This window comes from Equus asinus, chromosome 17 (assembly GCF_041296235.1).
Source record: "Equus asinus isolate D_3611 breed Donkey chromosome 17, EquAss-T2T_v2, whole genome shotgun sequence".
NCBI classification, from domain to species: domain Eukaryota; kingdom Metazoa; phylum Chordata; class Mammalia; order Perissodactyla; family Equidae; genus Equus; species Equus asinus.
Genome location: NC_091806.1, coordinates 42488138 through 42506212, shown reverse-complemented (window position 1 = coordinate 42506212; position 18075 = coordinate 42488138). Strand labels below are relative to the sequence as shown.

Here is an 18075-nt window from a genome sequence, read left to right as displayed (position 1 = left end):
TAAAGCGATCCTTCCTGCAAAGATGCTCTCTGCCCTCCCCAAATGAGGAGATGCACAGTCCCAAGAGCCTTTGTGTTCCTCTTGGGAGGCGAGCCCAGCATCCCTCTCCAGGACGGGCTGATTCCTCCCAAAATTCAGTCAACATCCCACCTGAAAATTCTACTACCTAAACTGTAAAGTTAACATCCAGCTTCTATAAATTAATATAATAATAAAATCAGGGAAAAGAGAGAGTAGAAAGAAATCACGCATTACAGAGCAAGACCCCAATTTCCCCTCGGTAACAGGGATCCCTAACCCCAAGAGTCAAAAACCCCCTTCTCTGCCTGTTAGTCCAACGTGGCCTGGGGGCAAGGTCAGTTCAGTTAAATCATGGCGTCCCCAGGGGAAGCGTTTCCTCCTTGAGATCTAAAACCTCCAAACCAGTGGGGTTCAAAGCTGCTGGGAGGAGAAGAAAAGAACCTATGAGTGGGCTATTAGGTGGAATGAGAGAAGCCACTCTTGTTCCAGCCCTTGATTCTTGGACCCGTGTATTCTGGCCCTGGAGAAGCAACACCATAAATCGGACACGGGTTCAAAGCACATACTGGAATCCTTGAGCTGGAACCCCATCCCTTTGGGATGCTGTCTCCCAATAGTGCCCCAACTCTTCAGCAGGCCATTCCTCCATTCTGCGAGGCCAGCTGCTCCTGGGTGCTGATGTATTTGCTGGGACCGGAGAAGCCCACGAGCATAAAGCCATCGCCATACTTCTTTTGCCGTGAAATGAATTCCTGGATCAGAAGCAATGTTGTACCGTGGCGGTGAATCAGGCCCTCACAGCATCCACGCGTGATGGTCCCGGCAGAGGAATTCTGGCCAGGGAAGGCAAATCCATCTCCAGAATAGGTGTCTCTTCCGGTGAAAATAAATCTCTGTCCTCCCACAATAGAAGGGGTCCAAGGGATCAATCAGCTCCCAGCTTGGCTGGTCCGTGGGTGACACTGCGTCAGGGGCTTGGTGTTGGTCTCGGCTCTCGGCAGCCCAGGCACTCAGCAGTAGCATTATTCATCCAGCGCAGCCTTGGTGGAGGGAAGAACACTTTGGTGGCTGAACCCCTGCTTGATCTCCATCTCTGCCACCATGGCCACTTCGAACATGGATTCATCGAACAAGCGTTGGGTTGGCTGGGGAAAGAGACAGACTAACAGCCACAGAGAAATTCTCTGCCTTGGCTCCTTCATCCTTCCATCCACTTGATTATTAAGAGATTATTAAGGGGATGTCCTCTGGGGAGGACTCACTCGGAAACAAACATCTCCACCTTCCCGGCCCATTCTGAGAACTCCCGCCGCTTATTTCTCACCCACAACTCTTTGTCACCTCTTCTTTTTTTTTTTAAGATTTTATCTTTCCTTTTTCTCCCCAAAGCCCCCTGGCACCTAGTTGTGTATTTTTAGTTGTGGGTCCTTCCAGTTGTGGCACGTGGGACGCCGCCTCAGCGTGGCCTGATGAGTAGTGCCATGTCCGCGCCCAGGATCCGAACAGGCGAAACCCTGGGCCACCGAAGCGGAGCGTGTGAACTTAACCACTCGGCCACGGGGCCGGCCCCAACTTTGTCACCTCTTTGTCACCTCTTTGTCACCCATCTTCCACTCCTGTTCTTTCCAAACCCCTTTTTTTTCCCCTTTTGAGCTTTTTCCCCTTTGTGAGCCGTTATGTTCTCTGTCACAACTACTCAACTGTGTCATTGTAACGTGAAAGCAGCAGAGACAATAAACTGACAAATGGGTGTGGCCGTGTTCCAACGAAACGGGATTTACAGAATCAGATTTGGCCTGGGAGCTCTCCTGTGCTGACCCCTGAGCAAAGCCCTTAGGAGCTTCCCGTGAATTACTGCAGATCTGGAGATCTGGTCTTCCATCTGTCCAAACAAAGTGGGGAACCCAGTGTTTTGCTTGAATGTCTGCCCGCTGGAAGGATTTCCCTTCACCCGTGTTCCTTAGGGCGGCCTCTGAATGGGCCGCAATGCTGCAGGCATCCGCTTCTAGTCGATGCCAAGATATTATGGAGAATCATCTGGAAACCAGGCCCGTGGTGTTTTCTTCTGATCAAATGTTCGTAAGGCCATAGGGTGCACCAAGGGAGACCGTACCCAGGGTCAATGTGGAAGGAACCTGAGCCAGCTGTTGGTGGAACTTTGTTGTGCTCCAGCACGTCCCCACTCGATGACAGATGCTGCTGTGCATGCCACCTCCTGGTTGGATGGGTCTGATGACACCCAATTTCTGAGTGGACGCTCTGAGGATGCTGAGGTGTCCGGCGAGGTCCCCACCTCCAGGACTGACCCTCTCATTCCCCAGCGCTGGGAGTGTCTGCTGATGGCTCAGAGCTGAGTCACTCTGGGACCGGCCCTGAGCAGCCAGGAGCTGCCTTGCCCAGGATGTCACCCCACCCTGGAGGAAGCCAGCATCCGATGGCAGGCCAATGCAGGAGTACAAGGGCCCGGCTCCCCCCGCCTCCGTCTGGGACCTCATTGAAGCGTTAACCCGGTTCCCGAGCTCCCTTGGGACTGGCGGACCCTCTGTTGCAGCTTCATCACAGCTCAGCTCTGCCCCACACCGTCTCCTTCACTCCTACGGGTGTTATTCCCAAGAGTATTCCCCAAGAAACCTCCCGCCCACGAATCACCGCCCCCAGAGTCTCTTTAGGGGGCACCCGACCTGAGACAGAAACTCAGGCTGCGTGGTCACTTGATGCCCAGCGTTCAGTCTCTGCCAGGCGCCAGCCAGCCAGGGGATGCTTCTCACGAGGCGAACAGCGAGCGGCACCAGAGGGCATGGGTTGCTCCCCCGGCCTGGAGGTCCGCCCCGCGACTCTCCTGCTGGTGCTTGGCAGCAGCTCCATGCAGCCTCCCTATCCACCCACCCCCCCCCTCAGGCATCACTGGTCGGCTGGGTCTTCAGGCCCGAGGAAGAGCAGCTTGCCGCGCCGTCGGGACTTGCCGCGGAGTCTTCTCTTGACCTGGTCCCCGCTCAAAACTGGCACCTTCAGGGTTACTCAAGGAGCAGATTGGAAGGACACACTCTACTGTGGCGAGTGTTGCCTCCGGTCGACAAGGAAAACCTCCATTCTTCCTGTGGTTGGTGACACAAGGTGCAGCCACTCGTTTCACACCTCGGGGGGATACGGTGACATGCCCCAGACCCTTGGACCCCCGGAAACCTGGCCGAGGCCACAAGCCCCTGAATTTTTGTGGGGTTAATCTCCTCTTTCTCATTTGCATATGTCTTACGCGTTTAAAAAGCACTCATCCCTCAGGCCTAATCAGCCCGCTGTCACTGGGACAGCAGACCAGCGTGATGCTCGGTGGGTGGTCAGGGATGGGGGGGGGGGGTCTCTGCCGACTACACTGTGGCAGAAAGCAGAGGGCTGACTGGGAAGGCAGCAGGTGAAAACAAACTGCTCCGAGGGGTCCTTGAAAATCGGGGTAGAGAAAAGTGCTTGGGGCAGATGGAGTACAGCATGCGGGTGCCGAGGGATGCTGTTCGCTCCGGGAGCATCCTGCACCGGCAACAGCAGCGGCAGTGGGAGTCACCCCCGACCCCATGCAGTTTACTGCAGCACGCGGTCATTCTCCAAGGTCCTTCCACCTCTGCACAGACAGACGGCCGAGCTAAACGGGGCTGTGCTGGGAGTCACCTCCCCTGCAACCCTTAAATCTTTGACCTTGAAAAGCTGCCCAGGGATCCGGCATTGCTCTGATTTTCTATTTCAGAGGGAGGGGACGCTCCAGACACCCCCACGCAGCCCTCCCTGTCCTCATGGCTCTTCCCCTACAGCTCGGATGGCCAAGGCGGAGAGTCTGCCTGTCGCCAAGAGCGTCTGTGCCCGCTGTGCACTGAGGAGCTGGGCACACAGCCACAGGGGGAGGCCACAGACCTGCTGGGCCCGCCGTGGCTGGAACTCAGGCCAAAATTCCATTTATCACTTGAGCACCAAAAGGCCTACTTTCACTGGTGGTCTATAATAAAGAAAAGATAAAAAGAAAAAAGTCAGGCTCTAGAATACAGCAAACAGTGTAAGACGACATACAGAAGAAAAGAAAGGACCAAGGTGGGGGTTTATGCTAAAAATCTCACTGGACCCACAGAAAAGCCCAAGATGTCCATTCCAGCTGCTGGAATCATCTGGAAACCTTATTGAGATGCTGATGCATGCCCCTCCCCGACGCCCTCCCTGCATCCATTCACCAGAGTCGCCGGGAGCCGAGCCTGAGCATCAGTGACAGAGTTGGGGGTCCGCAAGGAAGGACCCATGGGTGGAGATGGACACTGGAAGCCAGACCTGCTGCTGCAGACACGGGCGGGGAAGAACGGAAGGCTTCTGCTGCCGCTGGAGAAATAACACATCACTCAAGTCCTAGAAAATTCAGAAGCCCACGGAAAAAGACACGTTCCTGCCCCTGGGCCTCTGGGAACACCAGGCTTCGAAAGCATCAGCGGCTGCTTTGGATCAGGAATATTCCGTGATGCTTCCCCACCTGAGACCCCTGTGGGACAAGGGGGCCCCCCCAAGTCGGGTGCTCGGGCCTGGGGCGTTCCTGAGCGAGCGCAGCTACTGGAGATCCCGACCAGCTGCAGCTGCCGGGACACCGGGACTGCAGAGAAGCCGGGCCACCGCTCAGAGGAGGGGCCTCTCAGAGAAGAAAGAGGTCGTGAAGACCCCCCAGAGGCACAGGAGAGAGCATGGGCGGGAGGCTTGGGTAAGTTTTGGAGGCCAGGGGTGACTCCACAGCAGATTTTAACTTACCCAGGAAGACAAGAGTGTCCCCCTTGCCTCCGGGCACTTCCACCTGTGAGAATCCCTTTCAGCCCCACGGACGAAGTCAGGCGACCCCCCTTAGTGCTAGTACCACTTCCTTCCCTGCCTTCTCTGCTGATGTCTTTGTCCCCCCACCAAACTAGCAGCCCCCAAGGCAGGGGCCGTGTCTGCTTCTCTACCCCAGCCCAAGCCTTCCGCATAGAAAGGCTCCTGTTGTTGAAGGAATGAATGATTCTTTGGAAACAGAAACAGTCTGGGAGGCGGCTGACCCAAAGCCACCCCCCCACCGCAGGGAGACTCAAGAAATGGGGTCTGCAGGTTTGAGAACCCCCGGATCCAACAGTGCCCAGCACTACAGAGGCAACGTGGAGAACGGCCCCCTACAGGAAATCAGGAACCAGATCAGGGATGGAATTTCCAATCGCCATCTGGGATTCAGGGCTCTCTGACCCTCCCCATCGTCCCGTGACCCGCCAGAACCACACAGAAGCAAGAGTTCTGGGACAACAGTCTCTCTCTCGAAAAGAAATCCTAGAAGCAGAGCGGTGGCAAATGCTTTAAAAGGAAAGGCTGGCTTCCCAGGCTTGGCGGGGAGCGTAGGGGGCTGGCCAGGGCCTGAGTGGCACAGGATGGCCGTGTACACGGGCCCCGGGTTTCCAACAGACCTGGCTTGAGCCCCAGCCCTGACCTGTGCTGCAGGAGACGAAACCCCCCTGTCCTCAGTTTTCTCATCGGTCAGTGGGGCTCCCTTGAGACCCACCACAGGCTTAGAGAAAATGAGACCTGCGAGATGCTTAGCACACAGTAGGTGGTCTCACTGCTTTTTGCCAGCAGGTCATCGTGAGGTTCCCAGATGGTGGCACACGAAGAAAGATATGTAGGAAAATCCTGCCAGGAATGGTCTGTTTAGCCGCTGCGGGTGTGGGGAGAAATGGACTTTCCCAAGAACGCCAACCCCTTTCTCCTCCTCGGGCTCCTTCAATCGACTTCCAAGCCATTGTCGGCCTCTGCATTCACTTCCCGCACCAGGAGGGACCGCCTCGGCAAATTGCTGCCATCCGTCGATCGATTAGGCCGGCGAAGATGGTTTCCCTGCAAGTTAATGAATTGGCTCTCCAACTCATAAATCACCTCTGTGACAAGCCTAGCCTGTTCTCAAGAGAATGGCCAGCCTCAGAGAGGACCACAGCCAGTGCAGTTTCCCAAACCACACTCCAGGGAACCTGGTCCTCCACAGGTGTCCCTGGGTGTGTGCTGGGAACCCTGAGTCAAACAGGCACAAGGATGCAGGACTTCTCAGAGCCTTTAATACACTAAAGGGCTTTATGACTTTCCAAGAGGGGGCAAAGGAGACAACTGATTACAAAATCTTTTTACAGAGCGTCTGTTATGTCTTACAAACACCTTGAGCTCTAAGGAACACGTCTGCAAAATGCTCCTTTAGGGCAGCTCCCCTCTACTGTCCATTGAGGGCACTGAGGTGCCACCTCCTGCTGGGAGCAGTGGGGAGCCACTCTATCCTCCCCATGCTCAGGCATGGAATTTCTGAACCTTTTGAGCCAAAACACAGACGTGGGGTGTAAAGAGACCGAGCCTCAGCCTCCTTATTGGGGGTCCCTCTCCTTGGCGCCCCCTTAGCTCCAGTGAGACCAGTGAGGCGCACAGCGCCAGGGTCCATGGCCGCCTGCCAACCTTCCCCTCCTCCCAGCCAAGTCCGCACTCCCACCCTTGCCCTGCCCCCTGCAGGACACAGGAAGGCCCTCGGGTAGCAGCCAGGGAAAGCTGGTCACTGAAGCCCTCAGCCCCCTCAGAAGTCGCAACAGCTTGGCCAGGCTCGTGGCAGCTGAGGACGGGCGGGGCGTGGCCAAAGGAGCACAGCCCCATCCACTCTCTGCATGTCCTTTCTGCTGGCACTCTGGGCCCACGTCCCTCCCACAGCTGGGCCAGGCCTCCCCGGAAGCTCTGCCATCGCTGAGCCGGCTCCCTCCCCGGCTACACACATCTGCCCAGATGCGGCTTTCCGTTAACCGACATAGCGTTGCCCTGAGCTGACAGGCAGGCGACTCTAGGGCTGTGTGCTTCCTGGTCCACAGCTGGCGGAAACAAGGAGTGTGTATTCCACGCACTCCAGTGACGGTGGCCAAAGTGCGACCTGGCTTGTGCTTGCATTCTGGAGGGACCGGGCAGACACTTGCAAGAAAATTGGAAGTTTTTAAGAAGGTGCAAGCGGGAGGGACGGCCGCTGGGTAAACTGTGCACATTAAGTGAAATCACGTTATAGGGCACTCAGGACCGGGCAGGCTCAGAGTGGACGCTCACGGATCAGTAGCTCTTTTATTCTATTTAAACAAGTATTTTGGCTAATAATGAGCCCCTCTTCCTTCGATGCTAATAGTTTGGAGGGCAGTGGAAGAACATAAAGAGCCGGGATCCTCCACCGATTCCTGGCCACGTCATCACGAGCAAGACGCCCCCTTCGCTTCCCTGTCTGTAAAATGAAGATTAAAATCTCCTTCCACCTGCCTCGGAGGAGAGACCGACTATGAACCGCAGAGATGGGGGCTGTCACGCTTCTGACCCGCAGTGTGTGTTTCTGGTCTTTATCGCGAGCATCAGTGGGCAAAGGAGTGTTTCTGAGAACAGAGTCCTTTGGCAAATGGCGGGCCAGGCACAGCTGCTTAGACTGGGGTAGAAGGTTTTGCTTTAAAAAAAAAAAAAAAAAGTTGTATTTGCCTTTAAATCCACTGGGCTGAATTGCTGATTCAATAAGCCAATATTGGACAGACTGAGAAAATTTGGCGTGAGCTCCAAGACGGCAGAGAGAGCTGTGAACTGCGGGGGGGGTGCGTGAAGAGAGAGGTCTCCTCGGGATAATAAAGGGAGCCCAGGGGGATTGATGATGCTCACTGAGTTCCTCAGCCCCCGATGCCCTGGTTAACCCACTAGGCTGCCTGGGAGGTCTCATCCATCCCCACGTCTACACTGCCAAGCTTCCCAGCACCCAGTGCACACCCACAGGACCGCGGCCCACCTCAGGACCTCCTAGGGGCTTTCCCGTGTGCTCAGGCACGAGCCCAAACTTTTCTTCCATCCTGATCTCGTCCCTTATGCCTCCCCATCTTCTGCTGACCCGCCTTCCATGACAGCAGCCCCCCGTCACACTCCCACCCCCTCACGCTCCCACCACCCTCCCCCCCCGCCCCGACCATCAGGGCTGCCCCTGGTGTTCCCAGGCCACTAACCCTAGAGAGTCAGGCTCAGGCTGGGGTTAGGGCAGAAATGCAAGGCTCTGTGCCCTCCCCAGAGCTGTCCTGTCCTTTGTCATCCAGGCCTGGAAGGTGCTCACCACCTTTCGCAGCAACAGCTCGCTAGGACTCCAGCCCCGAGCCCTCTCTCTGCGCGGCTGCTCCACCATTCCTGCCTCCCCTTCCTCTCCCGGGCAACGTCTGCCCCACCATTTTCATTCTGCTCCTCCAACCCTGAGATATGGAACCAGATGTGTCTGTTGACGCAAAGGAACCAATAACCCTTCTATTGATAAGAGAGACAGGGCACATTTCGCTTGAGCCAGGCTGGGGACTATAACCCGGGAAGGTGGCCTCCACAAAGCAAGAAAGTGTTGCAGAGAAGCACGGTTTCAGCATAGTCTTACACCTTTTCACAACAAAGAACACACAGGAATGACACCCAGGACACACATTCATCAAAGTGTCAAAGGGATATTCAGTTGCAAATCAGCAGGTCAACAGGATGCTGATGTCCCAGAAAGGGGACTTACCTGCAGGAGGACTAGTAGGCGTCACCAAAGGGCTTTGTGGATCCTGGAAGTAGGCGTTCTTATCTTAAAGAGGGTGTGTTCTTTTATGCCGAGATAATGTTTAACGCACTCTTTACTTTAACGGCTAATGCAGACGTGCCATGTACGTGTGACAGCCGATGAGTCGGGCTTCTTTAGTTCAAGTTGAATGCACTTGGAACGAGAAGAGCGATGCCATATACCCCGATATGTGAAGATCTCTTGTCACGTCCATTCCTGCAGAGAAGGCCAGGCCAACACAAGTCCCCAGGCCTGCAAACAGCAGGCTGCGCCTCCCGGTGTCACCTTAGGGACTCCCTGCCACGTCCACATCAAATTCCTCTTTATTTATGAATAGCCATGGGAAATGATGCACTGGATGTGCTCCAAAGCTCTTGGTATTGGTTAAGAATTGCACCTGGCCACGGTGAACAGAACCAAAAGAACGGTGGCTAGAATAAGTTAGAGGTTCAATTTTTCTCTCACGTAGAAAAGTCTAGAGGCAGCCGGTCCAGGATTAATACAGCAGCCCCAAAGCCATCAGCGGCCCAGGCTCCTCCATCCTGCTCTCTGCCGTCACCCATGTGAGGCTCCCATCCTTGAGGTCACCTCATGATCCCAAAATCATTACTGCAGCTCCAGACATCACATTCACATTCCAGGCAGTGGGAAGGAGAAAGGGGCAAGGTTGAAAGGGCATGCCTCCCTGCTGAGTCAGCCTTCCTTGAGGGACTTTCCCAGGAATCCCACCCAATAACTTTTGCTTACATCCTATTGGCTAGGAACTGTGGTATCATAAAAAGCCCACTGATACACCCAACACTATGGGCTTTCTGTTGCCGAGGAAGACAGTGTTGTGGATATGGGGTAAGCAAAGAGCAGCCTTCGATACACTTTGTCGGGAGCTGAAGGAGAGTAAGGGAATAGAGTCTCGAACTTTCTCACCTGGTTTCCTGTGGGGGCCACAGACGAGAAGGATACAAGTTCATAAACAGTGATTACGGCACCCGAAAAAGAGACAGAGGGTCAGGTATTCCCAGCGCATCCTACACCCGAGACGGGACAGTGTTTTGTGGTGCTCACCTTAACAAGGCTACTATCATAGTTCAGGGCTAAGGAGCTATTTCAAACAGCAGCCAACCGACTAGTGCTCAGCTGGTGGTCCACTAGGACCCTGGAGTCTTTGTCTCCTGAATTTTCAGTTGTTCCTCCTCCTCCACCTTTTGTTCGCGTTGCTTGCTTTTCTCCTTGAAACAATTTTCTCTAGAACCCTGTTTCTCCTCTTTCTGGACTCGTCTTCGTATTGTGGTACCGAGCTGTTGATCAGAGCAGAGAGCCAAGCTAAGATGAAGGACACCGCGATGTCACCTGATGACGGGCGCAATGTATTTCAAAAATGGCCGCTGACACGCCTTTTTAAGCTGGCATGTCTACCTCCAATAAAGAAAGCCCAGAGCTGGCGTTTACGGCGCTTCAGGCCCCACACGTGGAGGCGAGAACCTGACCCTCGGTGCACAGAAAGCTAAAACTTATGGCAGACGAAGCAAATAACCACGCACCCGGGACGGGGAAAGGACGTAAAGGGAGAAACTGACGGACAGCAGAGTGTTGTGATTAAAAGCTTCTGGTCAGGAGCAGAGAGACCTGGGTTCCGGGGCCGGCATCCCCGGATGCTAGTGTGTGACCTTGGACAATTCACCCGTCTGAGCCTTATTTTCCTCTTCCGTAAAATGGGCCCATAACGGATAATAATAACACAGAACCTATTCACCAAACGACGTCATCTGTGGAGAGCACGTGGCCCAGCGCCTGGCTCCTGGCACAGGGGACGTGCCCAAAACATTAGCCACTGCTACTATTTGTCTAACAACCTAGTGATCACAGTGGAGTGGACTGTGTCTGTAGGGCACAGAAGGGGTTTAGCAAAGCTTGGCACATAATAACACTCAATAAATGGCTTCGACAGCGTGATTATCCTTGCTGGTGGGGAAAGAAATATCCAGAAGGCGTTTCCTCTTTCCATAGGCAGCTAATGACGCTCCCTCTGGGTCTGGCTCCCTGGAACAAGAAGAACTTTCTCCAAGCCTCAGGCAGTGGAGAAGAAAGCCTTGAAGACCCCCGACGCGGCAGAGTCGGCCTTGTGCCTGTGACTCCCTTGGGGGAGAAATGCCACACCCCCCACCCCACTGACCGCTCAGTGCCCATCTCAGCTCTTGGGCTCAGGAGCCGCCTCTCCCCACTCCCTCTGTGTCCGGTGTCCTCCTAGCAGCCTTGGGACAGGTTTGCAGGGACATCTGCCGGCGAGCAGGCCCTGCCAGGACCTCTTGGCCCCCGCTGGGCAGGAAAGTAACACACAGAGGATCTGGGCATGGGGACAGGGACACGGCAGACACCCCTTGCTCCCTGGAACACCCTTCCTCCGGTAAAGTGGCGATGGCCTGAATTTCTGACGGAAGATACTGGCTTCGGAGAGCTCCTATTGTAAAATTGGATCCGTGTCCCTACGGAAAATTCCACATTCCAGAAAGTGTGTCCCGATGAGGTGGGAAACGTGTGCTGGGGACATCAGGAGACCTGGCTTTGCGTCCTGCAGCCTCTCAGCTGTGGGTAAGTCCCTTCCCCTCCGTGTGCGACCATCTCCCCACCAGGAAACACTGCACGTGCAGCGGGGATGGTTGTCACAAAGGCAGATTCCCAGACCCACCGCCGGAAATTCAGAAGTAGCTGGACATAGAGGGCTCAGGAACCCCCCGGGGACGCCGCACCCCCGGCTGCCACTCAGCTGGTGGTTTTAGGTGTCCCAGAATCTCACCCTGAGCCACCACTGTCTCCCGGGCCCCAGGGAGAGTCAAGGGAGTAGAGGGTCCTAGAGGGGAGCAGGCGGGAGGCAGGGGACCCCAGGGGCCGTGGCCCGGTGTCTGCTGTCTGCACGCCACCCGCGGCAAACCCGCACAGGCCTGCTGGGTGCCACCTGCTGCCTCCCCGGACCCAGAAGGGCAGCGGCCAAATCGGACGCTGCTGGGAGATGCCCCTGGTGGAGACTGGTCTCCCGGCCTTTCCTGCTGGAAAGTCCTCAACTTCGATGTTTCCAGAAATCCGAAAGGAATGACAGTCTGGACGCCGTGCACCCTGTAAGCAGGGAAGCGAGGGTTCGCTCTCGGAAGACGTGGCGAAACACCATCGCGCATGCGCACGGGCGCATCATCCGGCGGGAGCCAGCCGGGTCCCCTGGTTGCGTGGTAGTGACCTCCCTGCCTCACCGCAGGGGCCCCCTGCCCTCTACTGCCTCCCCAACCCCTCTCTGCTCCACCATCAGCCTTTAGGGACAGCTGGGTGGGGTGCCAGCACTCTGCAGGTGTCACCCATCTAATGCTCACAGCAGCCCCACGAGGTAGCCAGCATCACTGTCCTCAGCTCACAGACAAGGTTACTGAGGCACAGAGAGGTTGAGTAATGTGCCCCAGATGACCCAGCTAAGAATTGGTGGAGCCGGGCTTCGCACAAGGGCAGCGAGGCTCCCCGAGGCTGAGCTCTGAGACGGCTGGTCTTCCCGCTCCCCTCTGCGGCCTCCAGGCCGCCGACCCACCCAGGCCTGGGCTCGGGCCCCCAGTCCCGGCTGACCCACATCCCCTGCGGGTAACAAGGCGCAGCGGGAGCCTGGTCCTCCAGCGGAGGGGGTGCCGGGAAAAAGAAAGGATTCGCGGCAAAGCCGCCACCGTGCGCTGTGCCTGCCAAGTGCCCGGGAGAGCGTCCTCACACAGCAGCGTGTGCACGCCCTCACTCACGGATACTCACAACTCACACGCACACACCCATGTATGCACACCCTCACTCATGGATACTCACACACGCACACTTGTGTACTCACACGCATGAGGGTGTGTTCCCAGCAGCACCCACTCCCGGGGGGTTTGTTCTCAAGCTGCTGACACAGCGTCGGGCGGGGGGAGCTGAGAGAGGGGCTCACCCCAATGGTGAGAGCAGGATGGCAGGCGCCCCTCTGGTCCTCGCCCCGCCGGGAAGATGGGGACACTGTCAGCCCAGGCGCAGCTGGACGGAGGCCTACGGGCTTCGGGGCATGTGGCTCCGAGAGCTGGAAGGTGGGAAGAGCAGGCCTCCCTCCTGCCTGGATGTGGGTCCCTGTCACAAGCAGCCTGGGCCCATCCTGACTTCCCCAGCTTCTCTTTTTGTTTGTAATTTAAGCTGCCGTTTGGGAAGGGCTCACAGCGTGCGGGCGCCTCGCCAGGAGCCCCGCTGGGCCCCCTCCCAGCTCTCCGAGGCGGGTACCCCGCTTCGCTGGAGAGCCAACGGAGACTCAGGCCCCGGTGGCCTGGTCGCGATCGCTCTGCTGGGCCCTGCTCCGCCGCCCGGCTCCCGGGCTCTGCCGGCTCCAAGCTGCGCCCGGCGGCCGCCCCACACGCCTGTTCCTGGGGACGCCAGGGGCTCACCCTCCGCCTCCTCCGCACACACGCCCCAGCCCAGCCCTGCGCAGAGAGGACGGGGGCTCCCCGTCATCCGTACTCACGGGCCACACGCCCCCCAAACGGCACGGCCCAGACTGACTCCAGCGCAGGAGAAAGAAGGGCCCCTCCCCCCACCACCCCGCGCGACCTCCAGTATCTCGGCCAAGAACAACGCAGGCCGGCAAGGACACCCTGGCTGGTGAGACCGGGAGCTGCGTTTTCAAGGAGACGGCCCGAATCGGCTCTTGCCCGTGCGGCTGCAAGTCATAAAATGAGAGGATCTTTCTGAAGGGCGGCGTGATCAGATCTTTCAAACGCCTTTCAAACGTGCACGCTGGGGTGTATCCTCCAGCCCAGGAATTCCACCTCCAGGAAATGTATCCCGAGGAACTATTCAGACAGGTGAGCAAAGATGTGGGCACACGATGTTCCTTCCAGTGCTGTTTAAAATAGCATGGAATAGGGCCGGCCGGGTGGCGCAGCGGTTAAGTGTACACGTTCCGGTTCACTGGTTCGGATCCCGGGTGCGGACATGGCACCCCTTGGCAAAAGCCATGCTGTGGCAGGCGTCCCACATATATAGTAGAGGAAGATGGGCATGAATGTTAGCTCAGGACCAGTCTTCCCCAGCAAAAAAAGGAGGATTGGCAGCAGACGTTAGCTCAGGGCTAATCTTCCTGGGGCGGGGGGCCCCGCGAACGCACGGATTTGAAAACAGTCCAAGGAGCCCCAAACAGAGAACAGTCTAAAGAAATCATGATGCACCCATACAATGGAATATTATGCAGCTACAAAAAGATTTTAACAGTCATTGACAGACATATTCACAATCCATTTCTGAGTTTGAGAGAGGCTATCATAACCCATTTACATTTTGATGCCATTTCCTTTAAAAATCTCTATCCATAAAGAAAAATCTGGAAGGATGCATCAAAATGTTAACTAACACAGATTCTCTATGGAGAGTAATACCACGGATTATTTTTCATTATTTCCTTTTTGTATTTTCCGATTTTTTTCTAAAATTAACTTTCAGTGAGGGTGAATTTTTTCAATTACATATACATTTCATTATATCGGTTTGACTACACATAAAATATGTGTAAGAAAACTACAAGAACTGGTGACATTGGTGCCCCTGGTAACGAAAGGTCGGTGGCTAAGGGTCAGGGCATGTGGAAGAGATTTTTCATTATGTACTCTTTTGTATCCTTGGAATTTTGAATCATATGAGTTTATATCTTTTCACAAATACAGGCTAAATTTAAATTTGAAACAAACAAAAAAGATTCCAGGAGCATCTTTGACATTTCACAAACTCCATTTTTGTGCAGCAGTGAATGTGAGACTGTTTATATCAGAGTTGCAAACTCAAACACCTAGAGGAATCAGGGAGGTAGGAGAGACAGAGCTGGTATGGGCAATAGGGCATGGTGGGGACTGCGGCAAATTGGAAAGCAGAGGCCTTCTCTATGGAGGTAACATGATTCTGCTCTGACTGATTAGGCCACACAGGAAGATGGCCCCAGGGCTGTCAGCTCTTCCAACTTATCAATAAAAGTCAAACATCCAGACTTTCATGTGCATGTTCTCATTTTGAGACACGTGCTGGCCTCCCCAAAACAAGTCTCTATAGGCCTGGCACAGGCAGCCAGTTTGCAATCTCTGCTGCGTGACTGTGGAATCTTCTTGTTGAGAGACCCAGGGAACATTAAGGAGGGGCAACTTGGCCAGGGTCAAACAGCGTTGCACAGAGCACAGACTAAGAGCCAGCCCGCCCCCCTCCCGGTCCCCCGACTTCAGTTCTATCAGCAGTTAGTTAACAGTGACTCAGAGGAGGTGAATATTTACAGGTCCTCTTAACAGAGCCGGGAGCCTGAGCTTGCTCTCTGAGGCCATTTTAAGAGTGAGATCAGAGGCCCAGCGCAGACAGGGGAGACCTCCCAACTCTCCCGAAACAGACAGCCTCTATGTAAGGCTGCACTGGTCAGGGCCAAAGTCAAGGTGTGGAACAGGCTGCCAGACCCCAGGCCCCCATCACTTCCTCCGGCCTCCCTCCCACCCTGCCCAGCCTTCAGCCCAAGTCACATCTGGCTCCCCCTGAATGCTCCCTGACCACACAGGGCGGAGGCTGGCTCTTTCCTCTAAGCCCTGGCCCTTTCCACCCCAACAGGCCCCCTCCTTGGGGTTACTTCCATCCTGAGCCCCAGTTCCTTCACCCATGAGACGAGGCTAGGAACACCTCTTCCCTAGGGTGGCTGTGAGTTACGGGGATGAAGGGTGAGGAAATTGAAGATAGACTGTCTTTTATCCCTCCAATTAGCAAAGGTTTTAAAATGATAACACTCAGTGCTTGTGGGCATAGGATGGAATGGGACATTTTCATCCCCTGCTTCTGAGACCGCATGTCAGCACAATATTGACGTGGGGTTATCTGAAAGTCTATTTCAAAGGAAGCAGGGAATCTGCAGAGATTGGACTTAGAGGAGGGGTTGCCAGGGCTGTGGGGTTGAGGACAATTGGGGAGTGACTGCGAACCGGTAGAGTTTCTTTTTGGGGGTAAAAAAAAGTGCTCTAAAATCAGATTGTGGTGGTGGTTGCACAATTCCGAATATGCTAAAAATCATCGAATGGTCCTCTTAAATGGGTGAGTAATATGGTATATGAATTATATATCAATAAAGCTATTTTTTAAATGCACAGATTTAGGTACAAACTCATTTGTTTCAGCATCGTTTGTGACAGAAACGAAGTTTTAAACAACCCAAACATCCAGCTTTAGGGTAAAATGAAAGCCCGTCCTCCCAGTGGAACTCCTGTGGTTGAGGGGAGTCTGGACTCAGACCACAGGGACCGAACGCACTGCCAGCTGAGCGACCTTAGACACAATGCTGATCTTCACCGGGCTCTCCTGTCTCATCTCTTGAGTGGAGACAATGGTTTTCTCATAAGCAGGTGTAAGGGGTCAATGAGAGAACACAGGCCGAGTGCTGAGGGTGGCCCCTGCCCATTGGAAGACCTAGTGGATCTCAGAAAGTATTTGGTGACCGAATGACCACACTCACATCTGTGCCCTCTCGAGTTCATCCTGCAGCCACGTGACCCCCTTCTGACCTTGAGGAAGCCTGCGCTGGTAGGGGACTTTGCTCAAGTTACTGTCAGTAAAACAGGGGTCAGAATTAAGGAAGATTTTCCCTCCCCCCTCCTGGGGGGGGCTTCTCCTGGTCCCCTCCCTCCCTTCAGACCCCCAGGATGGGACACAGCTGGGTGTCCCTGCACCACACAACTTCTTTTGGTCCACATCCACAGGACCCCACCTGTCCACAAGGCCCACCTGGCTTTGCCCTGACCTCGGCATCTCTGGGGCTCCAGCTCAGAGCCCCAGGCCTCCGGGTACCTTCTCCTCTAAGAGGTAAACCTCAGAACAGGAGGGGAAGGCCCACCACGAGGGGAGCTATGAGGAGAGAAGGCCTGGAGGCAGCCCAGGCCCGCAGGGGGCTGTCAGGACATCCACACCATGTCGACCAAGGGCCCGGACCTGGGGTGCCCACGCAGGCGCTCAGGCCACAACCACCAGCAGGGATCACACAGCGGGGAGTCTCAGCCGCCCCCCAGGAGGGCGGCACACTGATCGCAGTGACAGCCATATGAGTAGGACACCCACTCTCCCTCCTTGACAGGCACGGCCACCAAGCCCTGTCCCCCTCACCTCTCTCTAGGCCCACCCTCCTCATGCTCTCCACCCAATGAGCTTCCAGAGGGGAGGCCACGATCCAGCTCTCAGCCAATCAGCACGCTGCATTCCTGGCCACAGTGATTGGTTCAAGGTGAGCACATTACCTAAGTGCATCCAATTAGAGCACGTCTTGGGATGTCCCCGGGGAAGGCTAAAACAAAGGCTCCCTTCTTCCCCAGATTTCAATCTGGAGCCCCTGGAGCGCCCAGCACCCATCTTCGGGCCGAAAGGAGAGTCCTTTAGACTGCCACAACTCCAAGAAAACAGAATAAAAGGCCGAGGCTGAGAAGGGGAGTCCTGATCACGTGTTTGCATCTGGATCAGGCCTTGCCTGAAGCAACCCCTGGACTGTGTAGTTATGAAAGCCTAAAATTCCTGTTCTGCTGAAGCAACGTTGGGTTGGGTTTTCTATTACTTACAACCAAGAGAATCCTAAGTGATACACGGCAGGGCTGTCCAGATACACCCCCGGATGACTGACTGGGCCTCCTACTGCTCACGTCAAAAGCTACAGACAAAGGGTGCTGTCTGATCCCGTAAGAGTCTGCCCTGTCCCTCCTCTCTGAGGCCCCGCGCCCCCCGGCTGCAAGTTTGTCTCCCCCACCCCGCCCCGCCCCTCACCCCCACACACATACACACACACACACACACACAAACAGATGCCACACACGGCACTGGCTGGACTTTTATTTTAAAGTCAAAGGCACAGCCTGGATGGGCTGAGGCAGTGACCGTGGACGCCCAGCCCAGCCCCCCCAGGCCCCTCCCCCAGCCAGGGGCAGCTGTGCCAAGGGGAGAGGGTGGGTGAGAAGGGGGCCTCCCCTTTTGGGGGGTCGCCTACCTCCTTCTTTAGCCCCAATAGGGGAGAAGCAGGTGACATAAAGTGAGGCAGAAATGCTTCAGGGGGTGCCCCAGGGCCTCTCCCTGAACCCCCCCAACACAGGTCTTTGGTGGACGTAATTGCACAGACAGCCCATAAAGTGACAGCTTGAGGGGTGCCCCCTCCCAAGAGCAGGGCCTCAGGGGAGGGCGGGGGAGAGGTCCCAGTTTCTCCCGTGGCAACTCAGTGCTTAGAAATTGGGGAGGAGCCCTTCCCTGCCGGAGCAGGCCCTGGGAGGAGAGCCGTCCACCAGATGCGGCAGCGACTTGGCAGAGGCCCCCCCACGCCCCACTTCCCAGCAGGCCCCCTCCCTCCCTGCATCTCTAACTCTATCTGGTAAGACATAAAAAATTCTCTGCTTATAAAAATATTTCTGCTCTGTCTGGGAGCGGGTGGG

General features: G+C 55.6%; 1 long non-coding RNA gene across 1 annotated transcript; it reads left to right on the top strand.

The window, feature by feature from the left end:
• The first annotated feature begins 12802 nt into the window (after positions 1 to 12802).
• On the top strand, positions 12803 to 18041 carry LOC139040811 (uncharacterized). Its single transcript, XR_011495156.1, has 3 exons — positions 12803 to 13464; positions 16782 to 16889; positions 16978 to 18041. It is a non-coding gene; the product is annotated as an uncharacterized lncRNA (long non-coding RNA).
• Positions 18042 to 18075: the final 34 nt, after the last annotated feature.